This window comes from Cyprinus carpio, chromosome A7, assembly GCF_018340385.1.
Source record: "Cyprinus carpio isolate SPL01 chromosome A7, ASM1834038v1, whole genome shotgun sequence".
Taxonomy (NCBI): Eukaryota; Metazoa; Chordata; class Actinopteri; order Cypriniformes; family Cyprinidae; genus Cyprinus; species Cyprinus carpio.
In genome coordinates, this window is record NC_056578.1 from 2,678,933 (window position 1) to 2,693,187 (window position 14,255).

Consider the following 14,255-nt stretch of genomic DNA (forward strand, 5'->3'; position numbering starts at 1 on the left):
TAGCAAAATTGAACAAAAACAAGCACTATTATGTCTAAAATGTAAGTCACTTATTGCTTTACTGAACTTGTATAAAATGATTATTAAATGTGTTCATGCATCTGCAGAGAAACTGTATTCTTTGTGTGATATAGATTAGGTTAACTAGGCCTACATTAAATTATATAAATATAAAAAGCATACAGAATAATTTTTGCCATCCACAATTTAGAATGCCTGGAATTTTGTGTTTTAATAGACTAATAAATCAATGTGCGTGCACTCTGTGTGTGATTTGGTGATATAGCCTTCTTGATAACGTCAGATTGCACATCATTACAACAACACTTACCATATTATTGTAGACAATGCTGTATATCGCACACCCCAGCCTCGACTTGAGTGGAAAATGAAATCATCCACGGTTGTGCGCGGCACAGACTTGTTTGCACATGAGCAAAGGTGTTTTTATGAGTCAAACTTGCAAACGCCAGACCACTGATTCATCAAACCTGCTTTCCTGCAGTCTGTGTTTTTCTGACTATTAGGGGAAATGTATCGGAGTAAAAGTATACATTCTAATGCAGAAATGTAGTGGAGTAAAAGTAAAAGTTGATACTCCCAAAAAATACTTAAGTACTGTAACGAAGTATTTTTACTTCATTACATTACACCAAAAACGCATTAACACAAAAAATTATTATGTATGAATGGCCTCTTATTCACAGGACTCAGCTGAATTTGGTTAAAGTTAACTTTCAAAATGTAGTATTTTGTTTCAGTTGTTTGTAGTTGATTGTCCACTTCAGTTTGGTCTCTGTGTTCTTGTTTGTTTTACTGAGTGAGAAACCGCTTCAGGGGATTCAACATAGGCGGTGAACTACCTCCAGGTAAAAGTAGCCTAATCTTAGTGTAATCTATTAACTACGCACATCATAAATCCCTATTTTTTCAGAGTGTCATGTCATAAAATATTTAATACGACATAACAAATAACTAATTATATCACAATTTAATAAAAAAATCCCAAGGTTATAAATAAACTAAATTATATATCAAATTCCACGGTTATTCAAACAGCAAGTAAATTATATACCAAAAGCTAGCAAAGAATTTAGATTGTCATAATATCACTAGTCTAGCATGAGTTTAAGCACTCTCAAGAGCTCTTATTATTATCACTGCCTACACTGTGAAATTAATCTCTTACTTACATTGTAGATCTGCACTTTGTTGTTTATGATGAGAGAATTCAGGAGAGAATTCAGTCAATTCAGAATTCAGTCACCGAGTGCGCGCACTGAACAAAACTCCAGCTTTTCAGCATTGACTCATCTGAACGCTTCTGATTGGTCATTACATTCATAAACTCAACAGAATCATGTGTGATTGCTTATAATGCGCAATGATGTAGAACGCGTAAAATATGATGCGAAATGCTCAGATAATGCCGTAATCAACACTTTTCACTTCATTTTCACTTTATTCACGACATTATCTGTAACAAATAATAATTTAAAAGTCTAATTCTGTATAATGTCAACAAACAACCCACTAAGACTGATGTGCTCATTAATTTCCATCCATCCGTTCTCCAAAACGCCTGTCCTCTGTAGAGTCAAACTTGATCTTATATTTTACTTTCTGATATCAGGATTTGTTATTGTTCTGTGACACAAATTAATTGAGCTTTCAGTCAGTTCATTGAGTAATATTACACAGTATATATATTTATGATATATACATTTGATTAATCCATTTAATTGAAACTATTTTTCTTCCTTAAATACAATATCCTTGTAATATCTAGGGTGTTGTATACCATAATACTTTAACTATGTAAATCATTGTATTCTACCTAACTATGTGTTTATTTGCCAAAGGATTATATCTGTAATTGTTTGATTAATAAGTAAGGGATAATGTACATCCAGCCGGTTGTTCTCGCAGAATAAACCCCGACAGGGTGATCAGGACCCCGACACGAAGCCACAAAATAATTAAGGCAATAAAATAATTAAGACGAAAATGTTTTAAAACCTTACCAGTTTGTTAATTCTCTTATAATCCATTACAGCGTACAAAACAATCGTAGCAAAATGGTAGCATTTGTATGAAACGAGAGCAAGTCCGCGATACCAGGATGACATAATTAAACAACTGTACACCATTTTGAATTGAGTTTTAATATTTTATTAGCTAAACAAATGCAAAGATTTCACCAAGAAAAAAAAATAGTTCAAGCAAGAGTACAGTGCCGACTGCTGTTAACGTGATGAGCCTGTGTTATTAGCTTTTACAGGTTGTTTTCCAGGGATAAAATACCTTGGAATGTTGTGACTGACCAATCAGAATCAAGTATTCCACAGAGCCGTGTAATAACAATCGTTAATCATTATAAAAGTATTAAATTATTATTAATTGTCAACATAATTCATAATTGATTGATTTTTTATTTGTTTTATAAGCCTCTCAGATCCAGTGTCAGTAGGTGTGTTGAGAGACACCGACCACTGCTGGACATATGGAGGAGCAGCAGGTAAAAATACAGATGAGACATGACACTACTCCTGGACAGCTCTGAATAAGAAGTGAATATGAATGCAATTTAAGATCTTTTCACCCATAAGACCACTGAAATGTCTGTCTGTACTACTGGGTTCAGATGATCTGGAATATAGTTGTAGCACCCTCTTCCTCCTCAGGGTGGCTTACCTGAGCACTTAGGATGGGCACTTGGGTTCGATAGGGGATAGTCTCTCGACTAAATAAACTTAGGTCCCTCTCCTCAATCACTGATTAGAAAGTAAAGAGGTTAACTTATAAAATTGCCCTTATAGGTCAAATTAAATCAGTCCAATGAAACCATTGAAACACTTTACTCTAGTTATATAGATACTTTCCTTTAACCCATAATGACTTCACTGCAATCACTCAAATTAACACTATGATAGTCTTTATTTAACAGAATAAATCTAAAAGAAAAAGGGAAAAAATCAAATCAAAATTTACAGAAGTCACAGCAATTAAATAGGCTTTAGTCAGATTGCCCTTATTCCACTACACCTTTTAACTGTGTTACTCTAAATGCACAAATAAGGCAATTTAAACTAGATCCCAAGTTCAATGGAAAAACATTATCAAACTGTTCCTTAGATATTGCAATTGCAATGCAACATAACCATGTTAACTCACGTGTGCCCACTCACACACATACATACACTCACTCTCACCCCCGTTGCAGGCCTGTACCATTGCTGGTGATCGTTGTGGCTACGAAAATAAACAGACAACTGGCCACTTCACTCCGAAGAGCCAAACAAAATGTGAACTGAGGTACCTTTAATCCAATGAGTTCTCCCTATTTAGGATCCTCGAATCATGGGTGCTGATCGTCCCTGACAAGGCGTCTGGACCTCCCCAGCGATCCCTCGCTGCCAGGGTAACCCTGAACCCCTCAGGGCTCAGAGCGTTACCTGGGCGTCGAGTCCTGCCGCTCCTCTGAATCGCCATCGCTCACGTTGATAAAGTCTACAGGATTCACAGTTTGCAACTAAACTACTAAATGACAGTAACAAAGTCTGTTTTAAGTTTCAAATAACTTGCACGGGACTCGCTTGAATGTAAATGAAGGGTGACTGATGACGCATTACTTTCTCCGCGCCAAACACAGACTATTGTGAAAACAAATAACATTAACCAGCGATCGGCTGGCTGAAGTAGTTACTAGTTCCCTGTTTAAAGGCTAAACAAATGAAATAAATCAATCCTGTTTGGATTAATCTTGATTTTCATCACTCACTCACACAGTAGTGCCTTGCACACACCGTTCTCTGTTTTTTTTCCACCGATCTCTCTGTCCCTCCCTCAACTTCTCAAGAGCCAATAATACACCACCTTCACCTTGTATTAGGTGGGTTTATCGACTTATATTTCAGTGAATACAAGGTAAACCCAAACATGATTGTAAAAACCACATTTTCACCATGTAAATTACAACCGAACCCTGATACAAACTAAGGATCTTAAAGGAACAGATAATAATATCATTTTATACTAACGAAAAATAAAATCAGTACCCAAACATTAAATAAAGTGGTTTTTAATCACTGGGGTTTCACTCTCCCCGCTCTAAACTCTCATGTCCTCATGAGGCTATAGGGTAACTCAAAATCCTGTCTGCATTGTGGCTAGAATAGCTAAATTATAATTTGCTTTGGGGACACTTAGCACACTGCATCAGAGGATGACACCAAAGTGTGTTACAACAGCTTTTCATCTCAAGAGAGTTTCTAAGATGTATGACCATGCCCTGTTATACAGTCGACAAGGGTTTGTCTGAGGGCTGTCCAAGATCATCATAACTAAGCTTAATGACAGGTTTTACTGTTCTCTTGGGACGACTGTCAGTAGAGGCTGTGTCCACAGCTGGAATGTTACAGACAGGGGTTTCTGTCTCCTTTGGCGACTCCTCTTCCTGACTTCCCTCTGTTACACTGTCTTGACTTCGACCTCCATCAGCCCTGTGTTCTGCTTCTTCAGCTACAGGTTCAGGCAACAATGTACACAAAGGCTTGTTCTGCATTCTACATCGTTCTGGTATGTAGTAGCAAATTTCATCATCACTATCAGAAGTTGGTTCCCCTCTGATCTGTTCATTGGTGGTAGATACCCTTTCTTTTAATTGCTTTTCCCTTGCAGTTTGAGCTCTTGTTATTGGTGGTCTCATGTCTTCAACTGTACCACTAGGAGTAGAAATTCTCACACTGTCTCCAATTGGTAACAGGTGATCTCTATGAAGAGTCCTCACCCGTCCTGTTCCTGTTTGCGGTCTCAATTTGTATACCGGTAAGTTCTTTAACTTTTCTGTCACAATGTAAGGCACAGGATTCCACCTGTCCTCTAATTTATGTTTTCCCGTTTGCGGCAGATTTCTTATGAAAACACGATCTCCTTTACCAAGCAGTTGAATTTTCACTTTTTTGTCATAATGTTGTTTGTTCCATTGATGATTTTTCAAGGAGGTCTCCTCTGCTAATTGGTAAGCTTTTTGTAGTTCACGTCGCATTCTTTCCACATACTGCAAATAAGTTACTTCCTTATCTCCATCAGGTGACGTGCCAAAGCAAAGATCCACAGGTAGACGTGCTTCCCGTCCGAAGAGGAGATAATAAGTGAGTAGCCAGTCGCATCATTTTTAGAACAATTATAAGCGTGGACCAATTGACTGATATGTTGCCTCCATTTGACTTTCTTTGTCCCTAACATTGAAAGAAGGGTGCGATTAAACCGCTTAGGTTGCGGATCACCCTGTGGGTGGTAAGGAGTCATGCGGGACTTTCGGATCCCCACAATCCCAAGGAGCTCCTTAATGAGATGGCTCTCAAAGTCTCTTCCTTGATCAGGATGTATTCGTGCAGGGAGCCCATAGTGCACAAAGAATTTTTCACAAAGAACCTTGGCCACGGTCACAGCTTTTTGATCCTTTGTGGGGAAGGTTTGTGCATACCTTGTAAAATAATTTGTTATGACCAGGACATTCGCAATCCCTGTTGAATCGGGTTTGATCGAAAGGAAGTCGATACATACAAGGTCTAAAGGCCCACTGCTAGTAATGTGTTTTAGTGGGGCAGATCTCTGTGGTAACATCTTTCTTGAAATACACCTCCCACAATTTCTTACATACAATTCAACATCTTGGTTCATTTTGGGCCAGTAGAACCTATCTCTTAGAAATTCAACTGTCCGCTCAACCCCTAGATGCCCAGCATCATCATGCAAAGACTTCATTACTTGAAAATTACACTTCTCAGGTAAAACTAACTGACATCTTTCTCTTCCATTCTGATCTCTGGTTACTCTATAAAGAAGATTGTCTCTGACTGTTAATTTCTGGCTTTTTCATTGTAGAAGCCCCACAACTGGATTTGAACTCTTGGGCATGGTAATGACTTTGTTCAAAGCTACCCCTCTTTTTACTGGATCAATGATAGGGTCTTGATCTTGCGCTGACCTTAGATCTGCTTTTGTCCATCACTCCATCTGACCAGTTTCAAGTTGCGCCGGACAAGCATACAGTGGTGGAATACCTTGTGGCGAGACACAGAGTTGGTCTATTAACCTCGATGGAGACTCATCGTCTTGAGATGAGCTGGTTATATGACATACAGCCGTCACTGCCGAATCCGGTATTTCTGTCCATTCTTCATCCCTGTTATGAGGGTATCGAGATAGTACATCTGCATCCACATTTTGATTTCCAGGCTGATATTGTACACTGAAATCATAAGTGGCTAATGCAGCTAGCCATCGGTGTCCCATAACATTCAGTTTGGCACATGTCAAGATGTAAGTAAGCGGGTTATTATCAGTTCTTACAACAAACTTGACACCGTACAGGTAGTCATGGAACTTATCAACTATTGCCCACTTAAGAGCCAGAAACTCAAGTTGGTGTGTTGGATAACGCTGTTCCGTAGCACTTAATTTTCGGCTTGCATAAGCCACAGGACGTAGCCCCTCCGGGTATACTTGATTTAGGACTGCACCTAACCCATTAAGACAGCACATATGGCTTAGAGGGATTGGCAAAAGCCAAGACTGGAGCAGTAGTAAGGTGGTGGACAATGCTCGTGAAGGCCTCTGAACATGATGGACTCCAGCGCTCTCCAAAGGGCTCAGTTTCCATAAAGTATGTCCCTTTTGAGGTTGTATCTTTTTTTCCCTTCACTGGTGGGTAACCCCTAGTGAGGTCTGTCAGTGGTTTCACAATTGCTGAATAATTCTTAATAAAGCGCCTGTGAAACCCACAAAATTCCAAAAATGACCGTAATGACTTGAGGTCAGACGGCATCTTCCAGCGAGTGATGGCCTCCACCTTTTCTGGGTCAGGGGCTACCCCGGCAGCAGGAACAATATGTCCCACGTACTTGACTTTCTCTTGACAAAACTGGCATTTATCTATGGACACTTTTAGTCCAAACTCCGCAAGACGGTCAAGCACTTTAAAGAGTCGTTCTTCATGCTCCTGTAAGGTACGGCCAATCACAATCAAATCATCTAGATAAACAATAACTTGCAGTAAATGCATGTCTCCTACTGCCTTTTCCATAAGCTGCTGGAACGTTGCAGGAGCTCCAGTGACTCCTTGGGGCATACACTCAAACTGGTAGAACCCCAGTGGGCATATGAATGCAGTCTTCTCTTTGCTTTCCTCTGCCATCTCAACCTGATAGTATCCACTTCGTAAGTTTAACACTGAAAACCATTTGCTACCAGACAAGCAATCCAACGCATCGTCTATTCTCGGGGTAGTGTACTGGTCAGGAACTGTTCAACTATTAAGTGTTCGATAGTCAATGCACATTCACACATTCCCATCCTTCCTTCTAGCAATCACTATGGGTGATGCATAGGGACTCCGAGACTCTTTTATTATGCCAACTGCCAGTAAGTCTTTTATGTGTCGACGAACATCGTCAATGTCAGCAGGAGCTATGCGACGAGATCTCTCTCTGAACAGTCTAGGGTCATGCAATTGAATGTGATGTTTCACCCCTTTTGCCCATCCAACATCCCACTCCTCTAGAGAGAACACATTGATCCTTTCAGACAACTTCTGTCGTAATTTTCTTTCCCATTCAGGAGGAATGGCAGATGTACCAAAGTTAACCCTCTGAGGTCTAAGGGTATTTTTGGGGCCTGGAGAAGTTTTGTCATGCCCTGAAATTTGTGCTTTTTTCAGTTTCTTATAAACATCTAATGGCTAAAGTCTAATCTCACTGTAATTAGCACAAACTGGGTTATAATAATATGTAAGCAGCATGTATGTACATGATTGTGTTTTTGAGAAAAAAATGTAATGCGTGGTTAGTGAAAAACTAAAAATGTTAAATCACTTGAATAAGGCAATAAAACACATACAGAACATTGGTTCCAAGGACTTTTGAGAGCTGGAGCTTGTAGCCTAGAATTTTTTTTCTAAATTATGTGAAAATCATGTTTACTCACTCACAGAAAACAATATATTGATTTAAATTTTTTAAGACACTTTTTGTTGGTAAAAGTCATATGCGAGTAGGCGTCAACTATCATGAATATTTGTGTAATTCACACCTGAGAAGACAAAGACCCACATAATGAGCTGCATAATGAGCCATTCAGTCAACTGTGTGACTGAGAGGGAAGAGTTACAAGAAAGATTGTAAGGACAAAATAAATGTATATAATTTTATGTTTGTAGTTTATTTAGAATATATTTAATTATCCCACAACATAATTTAAGATTCACTTGCGAGTGCAGATAAACAGTTTATTAGGAACAATCAAAAGCTGAATTTTTAGCATCATTACTCCAGTCACACGATCCTTCAGAAATCCTGTTAACAATCTGATTTTCTACAAAAAAAACCCCAAAAAAGACGGTTCGCTTCTGAGACATCAACTTGACTTTTTGCAGAATGACAATCATGAGTCCCAGCCTTAGGACTGTCTCTGGATGCATCATTCCTTCCACTCTTAACCTTTCTTAATGATCAAATAAGTTTCTGAATAACCAAAGGAAGGTTTTCCGTAGCTGTACATTTTGTGGCAATGTGTCCCTCCTCTCCACAGCGGTAACAGAAATAATCTTCCCGATCAATGGCAGATCTGGCCCTTAACAGAGCAGAGACAGGTTTGTGTTGCGGTTGAATCTGATCTACTGTCACACCATAGCTCACATTCAGTACTCCTATCTGCTGCGGCAACTGTTCTAATTGTTGTTTTAGGGCCTCAATTTCTGTGTCTCACTGGCTCTCAACACTTTGCTTTAAGGCCTTTGACTGTGACGCTGGCGTCTGGGAAGCAGGAGAAATCTTTACAGATTCATCACCTAGTTTGGTTTTCAAGTCCTGTATTTTTGCTCTTAGCTCATTCACAAGGGCAAAACTTAACTTTTGTTCCTGACACTGTACTGACTTTACGGTAGTCCTGATTTTCTGTCTGGCTACTTCACTCTCTTCGGCTTCTCGGATCTCATTTAACAAAGCTAAGAAGGTAGTTGGCTTTAATTTTCTGTCTCGTAGCCTTAACTGTAAAAGCATCCTGTCTGACTCAACAGCCCCTCTAATCAATTGCTCTACTCTCACTCTATCCACCATTTGTGGAGACAAACCACCTCTTTGGACTACCTTATTTAATGATTTCTCCACTCTATGAAGGAAATCGGACAATGCTTCGCCTGGGCGCTGGCAAGACGGAAAGCAAAATACAAATCTTCGCCGGATTCCAAGGTTCCAAACATACTTTCTAAAGCTTCTATGTACTGTAGAGCATCAGCTTCAGGACAAGAAAATCTTACCGCTTTTATTATATCCACAGCAGGCTCTTTTAAGCTCTCCACAATTCTTCTTCTTTTCTCTTTCTCAGAGCACTCACACTCTGAAATCATCATACGAGCTTGGTCCATCCAGTTCTCCATAGATTCTTCTCCTAGGGGAGTAGGAACAGAACCAGAAAAAGTACGTAATCTTCTATATGCACTACTGTCAGTTGTTTGTCTGCCCGTTTTGTCTAACAGGTCTCACACTGCTCTAATTATTGACTCTGGAGAGCCAGCACCGTGACCAGAAGGAGAAACCAGGCCTTGCAAATCCTGCATAGACTTCCCTTCGTTGGCAAGAAACCTTGCTAGCTTCTCTGAAAACCCTGCAGGAGAAGTGTCACCCTCCCTCATTACTACCATCCTCCAGGGATTTTCCTCTTCAACATGTGGCAATACAGGTGGAACAGTCTTAGGGTTAACCTCCTCCCTACACTCACATAATGCATTCAAAATCCCGGGGCTAGGTCCTACTTTTGTTGCTCTTACACGTACTCTTCCCCAACTTTTCACTGTTTCTGCTGCACTCTCAATTTGTGCTACATCAGTATCTGCTGGAATCCCTACCAGCAAAATGGCACGAGCTTCATCCACCACAGCTTCTCTACACCATGAAATAAGTTCTGCTTGTAGATCAGGAGTCCCACTCAGATCCATTGCTACAGTCAGTGTGATATCCGATTAAATCAAATCAACTAATTAATGAACTGGGTATATACAAAGGGAAAAATTTTCCCCGTACTGGCCACCACTTTATGTAGCACCCTCTTCCTCCTCAGGGTGGCTTACCTGAGCACTTAGGATGGGCACTTGGGTTCGATATGGGATAGTCTCTAGACTAAATAAACTTAGGTCCCTCTCCTCAATCACTGATTAGAAAGTAAAGAGGTTAACTTTTAAAATTGCCCTTATAGGTCAAATTAAATCAGTCCAATGAAACCATTGAAACACTTTACTCTGGTTATATAGATACTTTCCTTTAACCCATAATGACTTCACTGCAATCACTCAAATTAACACTATGATAGTGATTATTATCAAAATAAATCTAAAAGAAAAAGGGAAAAAATCAAATCAAAATTTACAGAAGTCACAGCAATTAAACAGGCTTTAGTCAGATTGCCCTTATTCCACTACACCTTTTAACTGTGTTACTCTAAATGCACAAATAAGGCAATTTAAACTAGATCCCAAGTTCAATGGAAAAACATTATCAAACTGTTCCTTAGATATTGCAATTGCAATGCAACATAACCATGTTAACTCACGTGTGCCCACTCACACACATACATACACTCACTCTCACCCCTGTTGCAGGCCTGTACCGTTGCTGGTGATCGTTGTGGCTACGAAAATAAACAGACAACTGGCCACTTCACTCCGAAGAGCCAAACAAAATGTGAACTGAGGTACCTTTAATCCAATGAGTTCTCCCGATTTAGGATCCTCGAATCATGGGTGCTGATCGTCCCTGACAAGGCGTCTGGACCTCCCCAGCGATCCCTCGTTGCCAGGGGAACCCTGAACCCCTCAGGGCTCAGAGCGTTACCTGGGCGTTGAGTCCTGCCGCTCCTCTGAATCGCCATCGCTCACGTTGGTAAAGTCTACAGGATTCACAGTTTGCAACTAAACTACTAAATGTCAGTAACAATGTCTATTTTAAGTTTCAAATAACTTGCACGGGACTTTAATGTAAATGAAGGCTGACTGATGACGCATTACTTTCTCCGCGCCAAACACAGACTATTGTGAAAACAAATAACATTAACCAGCGATCGGCTGGCTGAAGTAGTTACTAGTTCCCTGTTTAAAGGCTAAACAAATGAAATAAATCAATCCTATTTGGATTAATCTTGATTTTCGTCACTCACTCACACAGCAGTGCCTTGCACACACCGTTCTCTGTTTTTTTCCACCGATCTCTCTGTCCCTCCCTCAACTTCTCAAGAGCCAATAATACACCACCTTCACCTTGTATTAGGTGGGTTTATCGAGTTATAGTCCAATGAATACAAGGTAAACACAAACATGATTGTAAAAACCACATTTTCACCATGTAAATTACAACCGAACCCTGATACAAACTAAGGATCTTAAAGGAACAGATAATAATATCATTTTATACTAACGAAAAATAAAATCAGTACCCAAACATTAAATAAAGTGGTTTTTAATCACTGGGGTTTCACTCTCCCCGCTCTAAACTCTCATGTCCTCATGAGGCTATAGGGTAACTCAAAATCCTGTCTGCATTGTGGCTAGAATAGCTAAATTATAATTTGCTTTGGGACACTTAGCACACTGCATCAGAGGATGACACCAAAGTGTGTTACAACAGCTTTTCATCTCAAGAGAGTTTCTAAGATGTATGACCATGCCCTGTTATACAGTCGACAAGGGTTTGTCTGAGGGCTGTCCAAGATCATCATAACTAAGCTTAATGACAGGTTTTACTGCTCTCTTGGGACGACTGTCAGTAGAGGCTGTGTCCACAGCTGGAATGTTACAGACAGGGGTTTCTGTCTCCTTTGGCGACTCCTCTTCCTGACTTCCCTCTGTTACACTGTCTTGACTTGTAACAGAGTCAAGGTAAACACAAACATGATTATAAAAAACACGTTTTCACCATGTAAATTACAACCGAACCCTGATACAAACTAAGGTTCTTAAAGGAACAGATAACAATATTATTTTATACTAACGAAAAATAAAATCAGTACCCAAACATTAAATAAAGTGGTTTTTAATCACTGGGGTTTCATAGTGCATGAGTTATATGGACTACTGCTATTATTTTTTTAATATTATGATTCTGTATTGATAATTTAATAATGCTTCTTTGTCCAGAGGTGTTCAGAGTAAATGCTGACAGGAGTTTTCCTGACTGAACTCTCCTCTTTATTTATTTAGTTCATTCTTATCATGTCAACCAGACAGTGACAAATGAGCTCTGGGTTTATGTAATGCTGTTTAGCTGATCAGATGATGTTTTGTTAACCAGTGGAGTTTTTATTGCAGTCGTAACAATGGCAACCACTCACAAACACACACGTTTGTATGTTCATGCATTTGTTAGGCTAATGATGCCTGTCAATACGGAAAAATCAAAGAAAGGAGTTATTTGCATGGAGAGTCATGTTTTCATTGACCAACGTTCAGGATGAAGATTCATTTGAGCTGGGATCTGCAATGTATTTTCTAATAAAAAAAATCGACCAATCTTTATTATATTTATATTATAAATGAACTAGTTTATTTACATTTTATTTATATTTTACAATAGTATAGTTTTATTAATGACTTTTATTTGACATTTTGTACTGATATCAGTGCATGGTAATCATAAAGTAGTTCATAAGAATTTGTCATTGTTTTTTCCAAACTGTCAACATTTTTATTTAGTTAATATTGTGTTTTCATTTTATTACTATTTTTCATATATATAAGTTTCATGTCAAATGTCATTAAGTTGAGAACCTGCTGTTTCATAAATAAAAACAGCGACTTCAGTGGGACTCAAACCTCATCACCATCACCATAAATAGAGCACACACACCATCTGAAGCTACAGATCTCTTACGTGCTACTTACCTGTCTTATAGTCCTGTGTGCCACGGTGGCTGTTCTTTTAGCCTTCTAGTCGATTTTCAGTCAGTGTAACGGAGGCCAGCCAGTAGGTGCTGTGCAGGTAAACCTCACTCCCCTGATCTCAAGAGACGCGCTAGTGGCTACAGTCTGTAGCCTCCTTGTTAGTGCATCCGCCTCTTATTCCGGAGACCCGGGTTTGAGAGCCACTTGGAACAAGAATGAGGTGTGGTGGTGAGGACCCGGGGGAGAGGGGTCATATCAGCAACAAACCTGCAAATACCAGTGGTGGCGAGATGAATCTTCATGAATCTGTGGGGCTTTCCAGCCAGTTGTGGTTAATTTCTTGAGGCTTTGAATGCACGTTAGGGACCCCTGCTGGGCGATCCAAATGCAGTGCAGGAAAACACTGACAAGAGTGTGACAGCGCCAAATGTGTACTTCAAAAAGCCTTGATACATTAACACACACACACACTTAGAACTTAGGTCCGCCTGTGCCATAAGTCGCATTGGGCAGCAAGTTTCCTCCAACTTGATCGATCAGCCGTTTTTTTTTTTTTTCCAGCTTCATCCCATGAAGCGTTGACAGCTTTCAGACCTTTAATAAAGATATGTTGTTCGTGATCGACCTTGTTTTCTTTTGACGTGGGGTGGTTTCAATATGAGTGTGGTTTTTGCATGTCTAGAAGGTTTTCGACAAAGGATGTGGCCAGCAAATCTTAGTCGGCATTCGGTGACAACTTTTTGGAGTTGGCGAGTGTCAGTTCGACAATAAATCTCATCATTGCTGATATGGTCTCAGTACCATTGCTGATATGGTCTCAGTACAATTCTTCGCAGACATCGCTGCTGGAATACATTAAGCCTTTGGGCAATTCTCGCAGACATCTTCCAAGTTTCCGCCGCATAGATTGCTGTTGGTACGATGATACTGCTAAATAAACGCACCTTGGTCTTGATTGAAATTGTTGTGGCTGTCCAACTGGCCTTGATCTTTGGAAGACTGCTGAAGCTTTGCAAATCTTGCATGTGACGTCATGCTCAGCATCTCCATCACTCATCAAAAAACTGCCTAAATAGATTAACTTGTCTACTTCCTCAATTTGTTTGTTATCCAATATTCAAAAGGGCATGTTTGGTGGTGTTGGTGCGATATCCCACTCGTTTAACCTTGGTTTTAGTTGTACTTATGCAAAGCCCTATCGTGGCCGCCTTTTGTTCCAGTCTCCTTGTCATTTCTTGTATGTTCTTCCTTGTTGTTCCAAGTAGGGCGATGTCGTCAGCAGAATCAAGGTTTTGCTTGATTTTGCTCCTTGGTCTTCTTCTGT